Genomic DNA, 13,779 nt, shown 5'->3' with positions numbered 1-13,779 from the left:
ATTTGCGATGTTTCTTGTTTCTTAAGGTAGGATTGTATTGCTATAAAGTTCCCTCTTATAACTGCTTTTGCTGCATCCCATAGGTTTTGGGTCGTTGTGTTTTCATTGTCATTTGTTTCTAGGTATTTTTTGAATTCCTCTTTGATTTCTTCAGTGATCTCTTGGTTATTAAGTAGTGTGTTGTTTAGTCTCCATGTGTTTGTATTTTTCACATATTTTTTCCTGTAATTGATATCTAGCCTTATAGCATTGTGGTCGGAAAAGATACTTGATAGGATTTCAGTTTTCTTACATTTAACAAGGCTTGATTTGTGACCCAAGATATGATCTATCCTGGAGAATGTTCCATGAGCACTTAAGAAGAATGTGTATTCTGTTGTTTTTGGATGGAATGTCCTATAAATATTAATTAAGTCCATCTTGTTTAATGTATAATTTGAAGCTTGTGTTTCCATATATATTTTCATTTTGGATGATCTGTCCATTGGTGAAAGTGGGGTGTTAGAAGTCCCCTACTATGATTGTGTTACTGTCGATTTCCCCTTTTATGGCTGTTAGTATTTGCCTTATGTATTGAGGTGCTCCTGTGTTGGGTGCATAAATATTTACAATTGTTATATCTTCTTCTTGGATTTATCCCTTGATCATTATGTAGTGTCTATCTTTGTCTCTTGTAATGGTCTTTGTTTTAAAGTCTATTTTGTCTGATGTGAGAATTGCTACTCCAGCTTTCTTTTGATTTCCATTTGTATGGAATGTGTTTTTCCATCCCCTCACTTTCAGTCTGTATGTGTCCCTAGGTCTGAAATGGGTCTCTTGTAGACAGCATATATATGGGTCTTGTTTTTGTATCCATTCAGCCAGTCTATGTATTTTGGTTGGAGCATTTGATTCATTTACACTTAAGGTAATTATCGATATGTGTGTTCCTATTTTCTTAATTGTTTTGTGTAGGTCTTTTCCTTCTCTTGTGTTTCCTGCCTAGAGAATTTCCTTTAGCATTTCTTGTAAAGCTGGATTGGTTGTGCTGAATTCTCTTAGCTTTTGCTTGTCTGTAAAGCTTTTAATTTCTCTGTCAAATCTGAATGAGATCCTTGCTGGGTAGAGTAATCTTGGTTGCAGGTTTTTCTCCTTCATCACTTTAAATATGTCCTGCCACTCCCTTCTGGCTTGCAGAGTTTCTGCTGAAAGATCAGCTGTTAACCTTATGGGGATTCCCTTATGTGTTATTTGTTGTTTTTCTCTTGCTGCTTTTAATATGTTTTCTTTGTATTTAATTTTTGATAGTTAGATTAATATGTGTCTTGGAGTGTTTCACCTTGGATTTGTCCTTTTTGGGACTCTCTGTGCTTTCTGGACTTGATTAACTATTTCCTTTCCCGTTTTAGGGAGTTTTCAACTATAATCTCTTCAAATATTTTCTCAGTCCCTTTCTTTTTCTCTTCCCCTTCCAGGACCCCTATAATTCAAATGTTGGTGCGTTTAGTGTTGTCCCAGCCGTCTCTGAGACTGTCCTCAGTTCTCTTCATTCTTTTTTCTTTATTCTGCTCTGCAGTAAGTTATTTCCACTATTTTATCTTCCAGGTCAGTTATCCGTTCTTCTGCCTCAGTTATTCTGCCACTGATCCCTTCTAGAGAATCTTTAATTTCATTTATTGTGTTGTTCATCACTGTTTGTTTGCTCTTTAGTTCTTCTAGGTCCTTGTTAAACGTTTCTTGTATTTTCTCTATTCCATTTCCACGATTTTGGATCATCTTTACTCTCATTATTCTGAATTCTTTTTCAGGTAGACTCCCTATTTCCTCTTCATTTGTTAGGTCTGGTGGGTTTTTATCTTGCTCCTTCATCTGCTGTGTGTTTTTCTGTCTTCTCATTTTGCTTATCTTACTGTGTTTGGGGTCTCCTTTTCGCAGGCTGTAGGTTTGTATTTTCCGTTGTTTTTGGTGTCTCTCCCCAGTGGCTAAGGTTGGTTCAGTGCGCTGTGTAGGCTTCCTGGTGGAGGGGACTAGTGCCTGTGTTCTGGTGGATGAGGCTGGATCTTGTCTTTCTGATGGGCAGGTCCACATCTGGTGATGTGTTTTGGGGAGTCTTTGGCCTTATGATTTTAGGCAGCCTCTGTGCTAATGGATGGGGTTGTGTTCCTGTGTTGTTAGTTGTTTGGCATAGGGTGTCTAGCACTGTAGCTTGCTGGTCTTTGAGTGGAACTGTGTTTTGGCGTTCAGATAGAGATCTCTGGGAGATTTTTGTCGTTTGATATTACGTTGAGCTGGGAGGTCTCTTGTGGACCAGTGTCCTGAACTTGGCTCTCCCACCTCAGTGGTACAGCCCTGAAGCCTGGCTGGAGCACCAAGAACCTGTCCTTCACATGGCTCAGAATAAAACGGAGGAAAAAAAGAAAAGAAAGAAGATAAACTAAAATAAAATAAAGTAAAATAAAATAAAGTTATTAAAATTTAAAAAAAATTATTAAGAAAAATAATTTTTAAGCAAAAAAAAAAAGAAAAAACGGACAGTACACAAAGACAAATGGTAAAAGCAAATCTATACAGACAACTCACACACAGAAGCGTACACATGCACAGTCACAAAAAGAAAAAAAGGGGAAATATACATATATCGTTGCTCCCAAAGTCCACCTCCTCAATTTGGGATGATTCGTTGTCTATTCAGGTATTCCACAGATGCAGGGTACATCAAGTCGATTGTGGAGCTTTAATCCACTGCTCCTGACGCTGCTGGGAGAAATTTCCCTTTCTCTTGTTTGTTCACACAGCTCCTGGGGTTCAGCTTTGGATTTGGCCCCGCTTCTGCATGTACGTCGCCTGAGGGCGTCTGTTCTTCGCTCAGACAGGACGGGGTTAAAGGAGCAGCTGATTCGAGGACTCTGGCTCACTCAAGCCTGCGGGGGGGAGGGGCATGGAGTGCGGGGTGAACCTGCAGCGGCAGAGGCTGGCGTGACGTTGCACCAGCCCGAAGCGCACCCTTTGTTCTCCCGGGGAAGTTGTCCCTGGATCACTGGACCCTGGCAGTGGTGGGCTGCACAGGCTCCCGGGAGGGGAGGTGTGGATAGTGACCTGTGCTTGCACGCAGGCTTCTTGGTGGCGGCAGTAGCAGCCTTAGCATCTCATGCCCGTCTCTGGGGTCCGCGCTGATCGCTGTGGCTCGCACCGTTCTCTGGAGCTCCTTTAAGCGGCGCTCTGAATCCCCTCTCCTCATGCACCAGGAAACAAAGAGGCAAAAAGAGTCTCTTGTCTCTTCGGCAGGTCCAGACCTTTTCCCGGACTCCCTCCCGGCTGGCTGTGGCGCACTAGCCCCTTCAGGCTGTGTTCACGCCGCCAACCTCAGTCCTCTCCCTGCGCTCCGACCGAAGCCCAAGCCTCAGCTCCCAGCCCCGCCCACCCCGGCGGGTGAGCAGAGAAACCTCTCGGTTTGGTGAGTGCCGGTCGGCACTGGTCCTCTTTGCGGGAATCTCTCCACTTTGCCCACCACACCCCTGTGGCTGCGCTCTCTTCTGCGGCTCCATAGCTTCCCCCCTCCGCCCGCCGCAGTCTCCACCCGCGAAGAGGCTTCCTAGTGTGTGGAAACTTTTCCTCTTTGCAGCTGCCTCCCACTGGTGCGGACCCGGGCCTATTCTTTTGTCTCTGTTTTTTCTTTTTCCTTTTGCCCTACCCAGGTACGGGGGGAGTTTCTTGCCTTTGGGGAGGTCTGAGGTCTTCTTGCCTTTGGGGCAAGTTTCTTGCCTTTGGGGAGGTCTGCCAGCGTTCAGTAGGTGTTCTGTAGGAGTTGTTCCACGTGTAGATGCATTTCTGGTGTATCTGTGGGGAGGAAGGTGATGTCTGCATCTGACTCTTCTGCCATCTTCTTGAAGCTCCTCCTCCCTAAAAATCTTGATAAAATGTTTACCACCAAACTATGTTTATAGAAATTAGACCAAAATAAATAGAGACAAATCATATTATCTAGGCAGAAAGACCCACTGTCATAAATTTATCTCTTCTGAAATTGATTCAAATATTTGATGATCTTTACTTAAAATTCCAACAGGGACCTTTGTGGAGCTTGCCAAGTTAATCATGGGTGAATGTGTAGACTAAGAGAATGCTTATATACTGCAAGTGGCTATGGACTTCGTGCATGTACTTTAAAAATTTAGTGTGGCATTCTTTGGTGGAGTTAAAATACATGTATACTTTGCATCTACAAAATCCTAGAGAAACTGTTGCCGTGTATACCAAGTGACATCATCAAGAGTGTTCCTTGCTACTTTGTATTTAATAGCAAAAAAAGAAAAACCTTAGAAATAATCCTAATGACTATCACAAGAAAAATAAGTAAATACCCTGTCTTATAATTATCTAAAACAATAACATACAACGATGAAAATTAAGGTATCAGCCCTTCACTAGTCAGCATGGCTAAATCACAAAAACACAACATGATAGAATACATACAGTATGGTATCATTTATATAAACTCTATAAACTTACGAAACCTAACTCTATATCTTCAACGGACATATATGTGTAGTCAAACTATAGTGAAAAACATGAGAATGAGTAACACTAAATTTTAATGATATTAACACTTTTATGAGAGAAAAAATTTTTGAAGGAGGGGCAGAAAGAGGCTTCCAGGTCTTTTTAAGTACTCAGTTGCTTAATCTGGGAAGTAGTTCCATAGGTTTTTACTTTATTATTCTTTATACTTTAAGTATACATTACATTATTTTTCATGTTTGAAATGTCAAATACCAAAAAAAGTTTCAAAAAAAAGAAAGAAAGAGAGTAGTTATCTTAGCATTCTTGTTGGTGTGGGAGTAAGATGAAAGGAGTAACACATTTTAATCAGAAGAACCAGGCTAGTTCAGGAAATAGAGGTAGCACAAAACAAGAACTGGGGGGCAAAACTATGCACCTTATTTTAAGGCATTCCCTCCCTATTAGCAGAATTATCCCTCACAAAATGAGTACCTTACATTTGAGTCTTTACAAAGTCTCTCACAGAGTAGAGCACTCTTAATTCTTTATTTTCAACAACAACAACAACAAAAAAAACCTTTTGGAGGAAAGATATAATAGCTTAAAATTACCTCAGTCTGTGATACTTCTAAATAGTTATAAAGTTCACCAGAGGAAAGCAGCAAGACAAGGATTGAGGGATAATCACAACCCTACTGGGAGCATCTTACTGGCAACAGCCCTTCTGGACGTTATCGGAATGGGTCCTAAGAGAATATTAAAATTCCAAGAGTCATGGACTCTTATTTACAAGATGAAGGATTTTGAAACTAATTAAAATTTAGACTCAATTTTGATGAAAGAATGTAAAAATGCAAATTTCAGTAACCATTTAAAATTGTTGTTTTATGTATTGCTAAACAAAGGCTCGGAGATTTAAGTGGCATGGTAAATTTAAATTCACTGATGATTCCTTGTTGATCATCTTTGCTGCCTGTAGCTTTATTTCTTTTTTCAACAAAGAATGAAGAGAAATATCCCAGCCTTTGGTAAAGCTATTTGGGTTTTATGCTTGCAATGTTTTGAAAGAGTAAAACATTGCCTAAAAGAAATTTTTCTTCACTACAACTGTATGGCAGTACATGATGCTTATAAGTAGGCTATAAAAGCTTTGAAATATACATCTTTTAAAAAAATATAAAAACTTTAACTTATGTCTGATAACTTTCTCCCAGATTATAGCCTTGTATATGTGTTGGGTGACATATGACTTCATTATTGCCATATAGCTCTGGTTCAGGCCAGCCCTCACGAATTCCAAAGAATAAGTATTTCTCATTCCAAACCCTCAACTGGTACAAAGATTTCTGAATCGTTAGGAAAGGTTGGTTTTGCATCTTCTTATACCTGAATGTTTCTTTTTAGCTTTCCCCAGATATTCGTGCTTGCCAAGCCTGTTCAGAAAAGTACTTAAGTATTCCTGGACTCTTGGTTGAACAAGGCGAGCCTCATTCCCTGTAATCGTATAAAAAAGACGCTTTCATTTGTTGAACAGCATGATGTAGGATTGTATCAACCATGCTTCTCGGAGAAAGGTGAGTGTGATTGCTACTAAATTAAGCTTTCCTTAAAACAAAACTAAATTGTGTTTTCTGGTGGCTAATCATAAAACAGGTAAATTCTACAGTTCAATATAAATACCACCTGCTGATAATAGTTATTTCCTTATTCTCAGTTTTTTAATGAATTATATAGTAAAGTGGTTTTAGCAAACTCTTGAAAACTATACCACAAATATTACTTGTAAATTAAATAAATAAGTTTACATTTCAACATTAAAATCCAAAGTTATAAGCACACCACTCGATGTATTGTCTGATAAAATGTGTGTTAGCCATAAATAGGTAGAATTTGCCAAGGTATACATTTACATTGAAATATGGTTTCCCTAGATATTAAATTGTAAATGTGATTAAAAACTGGCAAAAACAAAAAATTTCAATCAAATTTTATAATATACAGTTTTTATATGAAAAAAGAAGTATTGAATATCTAGCTAGAAACAATAGTATTCTGCTTAATAGTCTACTGCTTACGCATGCAAAATAAATTGCTTAAATTATAGACATTCATATAGAAATAATCATGTTTGGCAAAAGTCCATCACCGTTTTCTTGAGGTTTACAGAGGAAAAGATGTATGTTTCATGATATAGAAGTATATTGTTAAGATAATATTTACTTTATTTCACTTCTTCAAGCGTCTCATAAAATACTAGTAATTAATTTTGGAGGTTAAATATTAATATTTATAAGACATTTGTCTTTGTTATTATGATGTACCCTTGCTAAAATTGTTAACATATATTTGGCCAACACAATAACTCTATACAGAATTTTTTCAGAAAGGGGAAAAATTAAAATGGTTCTCAAGACTTGATTATTTAAAAGTGCTTGTGTTATACACTTCAAAATATTTAAGGGAAATAAAAACTTTGAGAAACCTATTTTGAAAGCTAGTATAAACTAGCTTTCAAACTTTGTAACAGTATAAACTATAAAATAGAACCTGGAAAATCCAGTGCTTTAAGAAAACAGAGATAAACCCAGAGGGATGCCCTTTCATGCCAAGAGGTAAGATTTTCTCCAACTCTGGGCTCTGTGATCCCCTACTGTACATTGTTTGAGTTCCACATGTGCCATATTCTCATCTTTCTACAGAGGAAGAATTATGTTACATTTTCTGTAACTATGATGAAAGATTCCACAAAATAGAGTATGATAAGTATAGTTCTTCTGTCTTTCATTTTTAATTAAACTAGTTCTTGTACTTCATCTTTTTCACTGTTACCAAGCAATGGAGTCCCCATCAACCCAGATCCTCTTCCACTAACAACTGTTAGGGCAGGATAAGAAAATTAACTGTTATATATTAAGTAGGCACTTGATAAATGTGCATTGAATTAAATAAGAACTTTATTGTCAGTGTCCGCGTATCGAAATTGTCTATTTTGTGCACACTGAGTTTCAATGAATTTTTTTTTAATTTCCTTTTCTTGTGAGTTTTTGGAGATCCCTTCCATAAAGGTGTTTTTCCTGACTATCTGTTCTACCTGTGAATTGCCAGAAACACAGTCAATTTGAATAATATAGAACATAGGAGCATAAAAACAACAAAAGCAAAGAAAAAGAGGATGAAAGAGATTTTTAGTACTTTTATTGCTGGATTATTTTCCCAGAACTTTTTAGATATTTCTCTTTACCTCAGAGTTACTAGAGCATGGCAGGAAGTCTTTTGTTATTATTATTTTCATATGAATCTGCAGGTGCCTTGATCTTGGAGTTTCTAGCCTCCAGAACTGTGAGAAAAATTTTGTGTTGTTCAATAGCTGCTCAATTTATGGTATCTTGTTAAGTCAGCCTGGAAAGGCTAAGACAGGAGCTTTCGAAAACAAGGGACAAACCACTCCAAGGATCTAGTTTGATGAGAACGTGAAAACTTTTGTTCTCACCACTGAACTCTAAACCTTAGCACATCCTTAGAGGTGTGTGCACCTCTGGCACACACACGTATGTGTTTGTATGTATGTGGTGTGCACATATGCACGTGTTTTTATGAGTATGCCTCACTGCATCTGCTATCCACGTCCCTGATGCTGCAGCTCAGCTCAGGTGCCCAGAGCCCCTTTGTGCAACTATCACTATTATTACTGCCGCCAGCATATTTGCTCCTTATTCCATCTATCTTGTGTCAAATACCCAATGAGTTAAGTCTGGCACTAGTGTATCTGATTAGCAAAGTTGGGATTACATACCTTTGTCCTAGAGAGGCTGGAATTAAGTACCAAGAGCTCAGGTTTCCTCCCAACTAAGATTCATAAAGTGGGAATTCCGCAGAGAGGACTGCTGCTTCTCTGCAGTGGATACTGCTTGCTGTCCATAAAACCTGTTTTCTCCTTTTCTTGTACTTGTGACCGAACTACACTTCTTTATTATTTTTCTTTTATATTTCACTGTAGCATGTGTCTGAGGTCTTTATAGTGGCACACGACCAGAAGTAACACGTGCATCTTGCAAGCGCAGGCTAAAGATGATGGGCAGGGCTTTTCTGACCTATCTTTCCCCTTACAGTCAACCAGAAACCAGAGCAACTCAAATTTGACCATATAATGACAGTTTCCTAGGGGACTGCAAAGCAATAAGACAAAAAAGACTTCGTCCTTGAGTTACTGTGTAGAGAACAGCCCTCTGGCAATTGGAACTCCATTTCAGTCTATTACATGGGAGGAAGGTAAACTTCCACCCTCTTTAATCCTCTTCTCTATTACAGTGTCCTGTCCTTACCTTGACAGCCTCCGAAACCAAACACTGATAGCTAGTAGAGTGTTCTGTGTTTAGCTATATTTATTTCACCTACTGTAAGCCTATGTTATTGGTCAAAAGAAACCGGTGAACTGTAGTACGAACTTTAGTTACTATTTGTATTTTGTTTGTTCTTTGGAGATTATTCGATTTTAATTTACATTTCAGTGTAACCTGTTTCTTGAAAACCTGTTTCTGAAATGCCAAATGTATTTTCAGTTGTACACATTGTGACCTTTCCTTGTAATACACTCATGATTCTTTAAATTATAAAATATTTCTAGCCTGTATTAGTGTTTTGGAAGATATGGCTTTAGATTCCAAACCATTTGATCACCCTACACTCTTGCATGTAGTATTTTTTCAGGCCCAAATATCTTTTCATCGTCCTTGTCTTATTAGCAAATTCTTATTTATCATTGAAAGCCCAGGTCAGATGCAATCTCCCATAAGTTCCCCTATAAGCAGTCTTCTGTACTGTCTCTGTCCTAGCTCTGTATTTGCACATTATTCTATTTTCACAAGCCCTGGATATTTTTAATCGTTTCTTTACATCTCTGCCTCCCATATTGAATTGTGAGTGCTGGTGAATAAGCTCCATTATGCCTTTATTTTCTGATATCCTCACATTACAAATATTTTCCAGTTGAACTTCATTGCATTATAGTGAAGCCATTAGTACACTCCTATAACATAGCAGTAAGCACAGTTTTCACTTGAGTATTTGACATGAAATAACATGTGTATTAATATTTCTCACAATTCTAGCTGTTACTTAAATTGTGTGTGATTCCATTCTACTTCCCTTCCAAAACACAACATAAAACAAAAGAAGATAGCAAAGATTTTTATGTAAAACTACTTGATATCTGGAAAATAAAATTTCAATATTTGACCATCTCATTACAAGCTTCAATCCTTCCAATCTTCCCAATATCTCTTTACCACCTGCACTTTGCTTTATCAGTTCTCTCAATTTTAGTATTTATTCTCCCAGTTTATCAATTTCCTCTTACCCTTAGTAACTTGCCTTCTAGTCAAATGAGCTATTCTTTAACCAGCCTATTCCATATTTGTATTCTTCTCCTATACAAATCCAAAAAATTCCTACACAGGGATACATTCTAAAATCTGCATTTTTCATACTTAAAATGGAACAGTTGAGTTCTAATGGGAAAGGGGCATTTCTTAAATGACTTTTCCACCTCAGATTAATAATTTTTATTCTCTACTATCTCATGAAAATTCTTATTAACATTTAATTATATTTTATTATTTTTTCATTTTATCATACAGTGTAGTTGCCACCATCCCCCAAATTTCCTTTATTTTCTCTGAATAAACAACATCCTTTTATAATTCATCAGGAAGAAACCTCATTATTCATAATCTCTTAAATTTTTAAGACTTGCCACCTAACCTGATTTTAATACTTTATTTAGATGTAATTGACATATAATAAGCTGGACATAAACTTTACACTTTGATATGTTTTGAAATATGTATAAACCAATGAAACCATATCTACACTAAAGGAAATGAACATATCTGTCACCCTAAATTTTCTGTTTGCCAGTTTGTAATCTCTCCCTCTCACCTCTCCTGCCCCCTCTCCCTCTTCCCAGACAAACACTGATCTTCTTTCTCTCACTCTAGGTTAATTTATTTTCTGAAATTTTGTTTAAGTGGAATCTTTCATTACACAATCTTTTTTTCTGTAGAAGGCTTCCTGCACTCAGCATAATTATTTTGAGATTCACAAGGACTACATGTCTCAATAGTTCATCTCTTTTTATTGCTGAGATGTATTTAATCATATTGATATACCACAAGAGTTTTATTTATTCAACTGTTGATGGCCATTTGGGTTGTTTTCAGTTGGGGGCTATTAGAAATGAAGCTGCAATGAACATCTGTGTGTCTGTGTAGACCTATGCTTTCATTTATCTTTAGTAGGAGAAATACGGTAGGTATATGTTTAACTTTTTAAGAAACTGCCAAATTGTCTTCCAAGTGCTTGGCATTGTTTCCAACATACAATACAGTCAGTCTTTAATTTTATTTGTTCTACTAGGTGTGATGTGGTCTCTCATTGGGTTTTAACTGCATTGCCATGATCATTAATAATATTGAGTGTCTTTCACCTGGAGCCCTTTTATTTACAATGCATAAATCTGCTGTGGTAAAGTGTTCAAATTTTTTAACACATTTCATTAGGTTTTTAATTTTCTTATTGAATTTAAAGACTTATTTATGTATTCTGGCAGTGATAATAACCCAATTTTATTCTTCTTTTTAAAGTTATTTTGGCTACTCTAGATCCTTTGTATTCCTATATAAATTTCAGAAACATCTTGTTAATTTTGTTCAAAGAAACCTGCTCTGAATGTGATTGGATTGGATTGAATCTATAGATCAATTTGGGGAGAACTAATGCCTTAAAATACTGAATGTTTAAATCCATTAACATGGCGTTTGTGATGTATTATTTTGCTAGGTTTGCTGAAACAAAGTGCCACAGACTGGGTAGCTTAAACAACAGAAATGTACTGTCCCCCGGTTCTGGCAGCTAGAAGTCCCGAAGTGTTAGCAGGCTTGATTTCTTTTGTGTGTAAGGGAAGGATCTGTCCCAGGCTTCTGTCCTTGGCTCATCGATGGTCATGTTCTCCCTTTGTATCTTCACATCACTTCACTTCCTGTCTCTGTGCCCACGTTTCCCCTTTTTATATGGACATCAGTCATATTGGATTAGCGCCCACCCTAATGACTTGACTTTAGCTTGATTATTCTGCAAGGACCCTATCTCCAAATAAGGTCACATTCTGACATGTGAATTTGGGGGGACACAGTTCAACCCATAACATGTAGTTAGTGGCTAACATAGTGCATGGTATAGCTAGAATATCTTACCAGCATATTAAATATTTGGCTCTCAAAGCATTGGTCACAACTTGTCACATGATCCTGACTCCAATGAGTATGGGAAAGTGCAGTCTTACCCTGTGTCAGGAAGGCAGGGAAACAAAGCTATCTGGTGAATAGCACTGATGATCACTTGCTCTATGATTTGATTTTAATATTTTTATAGTAAACAAAGAAGGAATTAACGATCAAGGCAAGATACTGGCAATCATATTTTTCTTCTACACAGTAGTCATTTTTCATATACATTAAAATGTTCTATTCTTTTTAGTTCCCTGTGGTTGTAGAAAAATGTAAGGCTGTGATAGCAATAATATTTTGATTATTCTATTCATGGAATTTATATTGTTGGAAAACTGTAAAAATTTCTATATGTAATCAGATATCTTATTGAAATGTTATGCCACATGAATTCCCATTGATAAAAAGGGAGGAAATCATGGCAAAACTAAATCTTACTAAAGTTTAGAAGGATATTAAGAAAAAGGATGCCTTCTTGAAGAATAGGATGTTCTACATTTATAATTTGCTATTTAATTTCTAATTAAAATAAAGAACTGAATTCTCCATGGCATGACACATTATGTAATACACATGCTAGAAAACACCTTATAAAACCTAACACATGCTGTATGGTAAATGCTCTGTGGAAACTTATGTCTCTTAATAATATTTAGTTTTATTATCTTGTGTATTTAATATCAGATTTCAGGACAGAAATTTATTATTTATTTGGCTTTTCTTGTTTTGGCCACTACCATTATATCAGCACATAATTGAGGGACCCAAAGCAATCCTCCTTTACTTTCCTTTCGTTTAATATTGTAAAGCCTCAAATACGTCCCTGTTTATGTATTGATATCATCTATCACAAAGTTATTTTCTGCAGGTGCACGTGTTCCTTTGTTTGACGATCTTAGCTTATTATTACAAAATAAAATTAATAAATGTGATTTCTTGTCTACATAAACAACCTTCACTTTCTCCATTTTTAAAAGTGAGAATCACAATGCTAGGACACTGTCATATATTATGGTACTTCCCGGAGGATATCTGTAAGCCAATATAAAGGAATGCTCTGGGAAATGAATAAATATTAGAAATGGAGTAAAGGAAATAGGAAATAATTCTCAAAGTGTAAAACACTTAAAAGAAATTTAAAGACACTCTAAACTTGCTCCTTACTTCAGGCTTAGATTTATAGAAAATTGATTATTGAAAGCCCATTTAATTTTGTAAAATATGTATCTCACATTACATTAATGGAAACCGTTCAGTGCTCATTAGAGTAGGTGGGGAGGGCAATATTTAGTACAAAATTTAGGAAGAGGAGATAATTGTCTTGTTTCCTAACAAATCCCAAAACATAAAAATATATGTAGAAATATATATCCCCAAAATATAGAAATATTTTAAATATACAGAAATACATAGATGATATTGCTTTAATCTGAGACATATTTAAATTTATACTGAGATATTTCTGAGACATGTTTAAGTTATGCTCAATAATTATTATACGTGAAAATGATAAAACTGTAAAGAGAATGATCTTGTTCAGCTCATATGCTTGTGCATTTCAGAGTTGGTGGTGTCATGTGGTTAGCTCTCTGGTTCATTTTATTCTTAACTCACCTACTAAACAACACTCACTATGTTGTTTATTCAACTCTAACTTTAGTTATCCATAGAGACACACCCTTGAGAAGTGGAGGAGGGGGAGCAGGGCCAGTGCGACCCTGCAGTTACTGTTGTCTCCGTGCCCTCACTGCCATTGCTGCCAAACCACGTGAAGTTCAATGACAGCTGTGGGGGACTTGGAAATTGCTAGGGAAGTGCAAAGAAATAACGATGCGAGCCTTCAGCGCAAATGGATAGGAGAAAGTTGCATTTTGTGTTTCCTTCTATCAAAGTAATTCTGCTATAGATCTACATTCCATGGGATAAATAGCTTTCTTCCTCCAGTATGGTTGTTTTCCACTTCCTGCCTCTTGCTAGACCACAGTAGAGTTTCAAAAACTGCGTGTAGATGAATGTA

At 36.8% G+C, this 13,779-nt stretch overlaps 1 protein-coding gene across 8 annotated transcripts in view; it reads left to right on the top strand.

The window, feature by feature from the left end:
* MSR1 (macrophage scavenger receptor 1) overlaps positions 1-13,779 on the top strand; it is a 457,630-nt gene that overhangs the window by 258,725 nt on the left and 185,126 nt on the right. For all 8 annotated transcript variants that reach the window (XM_079908915.1, XM_079908914.1, XM_079908916.1 and 5 more), the window contains one exon: positions 5,884-6,053. The gene's annotated coding sequence lies outside the window, so the exon portion shown is untranslated. The remainder of the gene's footprint in view (positions 1-5,883; positions 6,054-13,779) is intronic.

This window comes from Stenella coeruleoalba, assembly GCF_951394435.1.
Source record: "Stenella coeruleoalba genome assembly, chromosome: 21".
In the NCBI taxonomy this organism is placed as follows: domain Eukaryota; kingdom Metazoa; phylum Chordata; class Mammalia; order Artiodactyla; family Delphinidae; genus Stenella; species Stenella coeruleoalba.
Note: the sequence above shows the minus strand (reverse complement) of the source record. Positions and strands in the feature narration are given on the sequence as shown.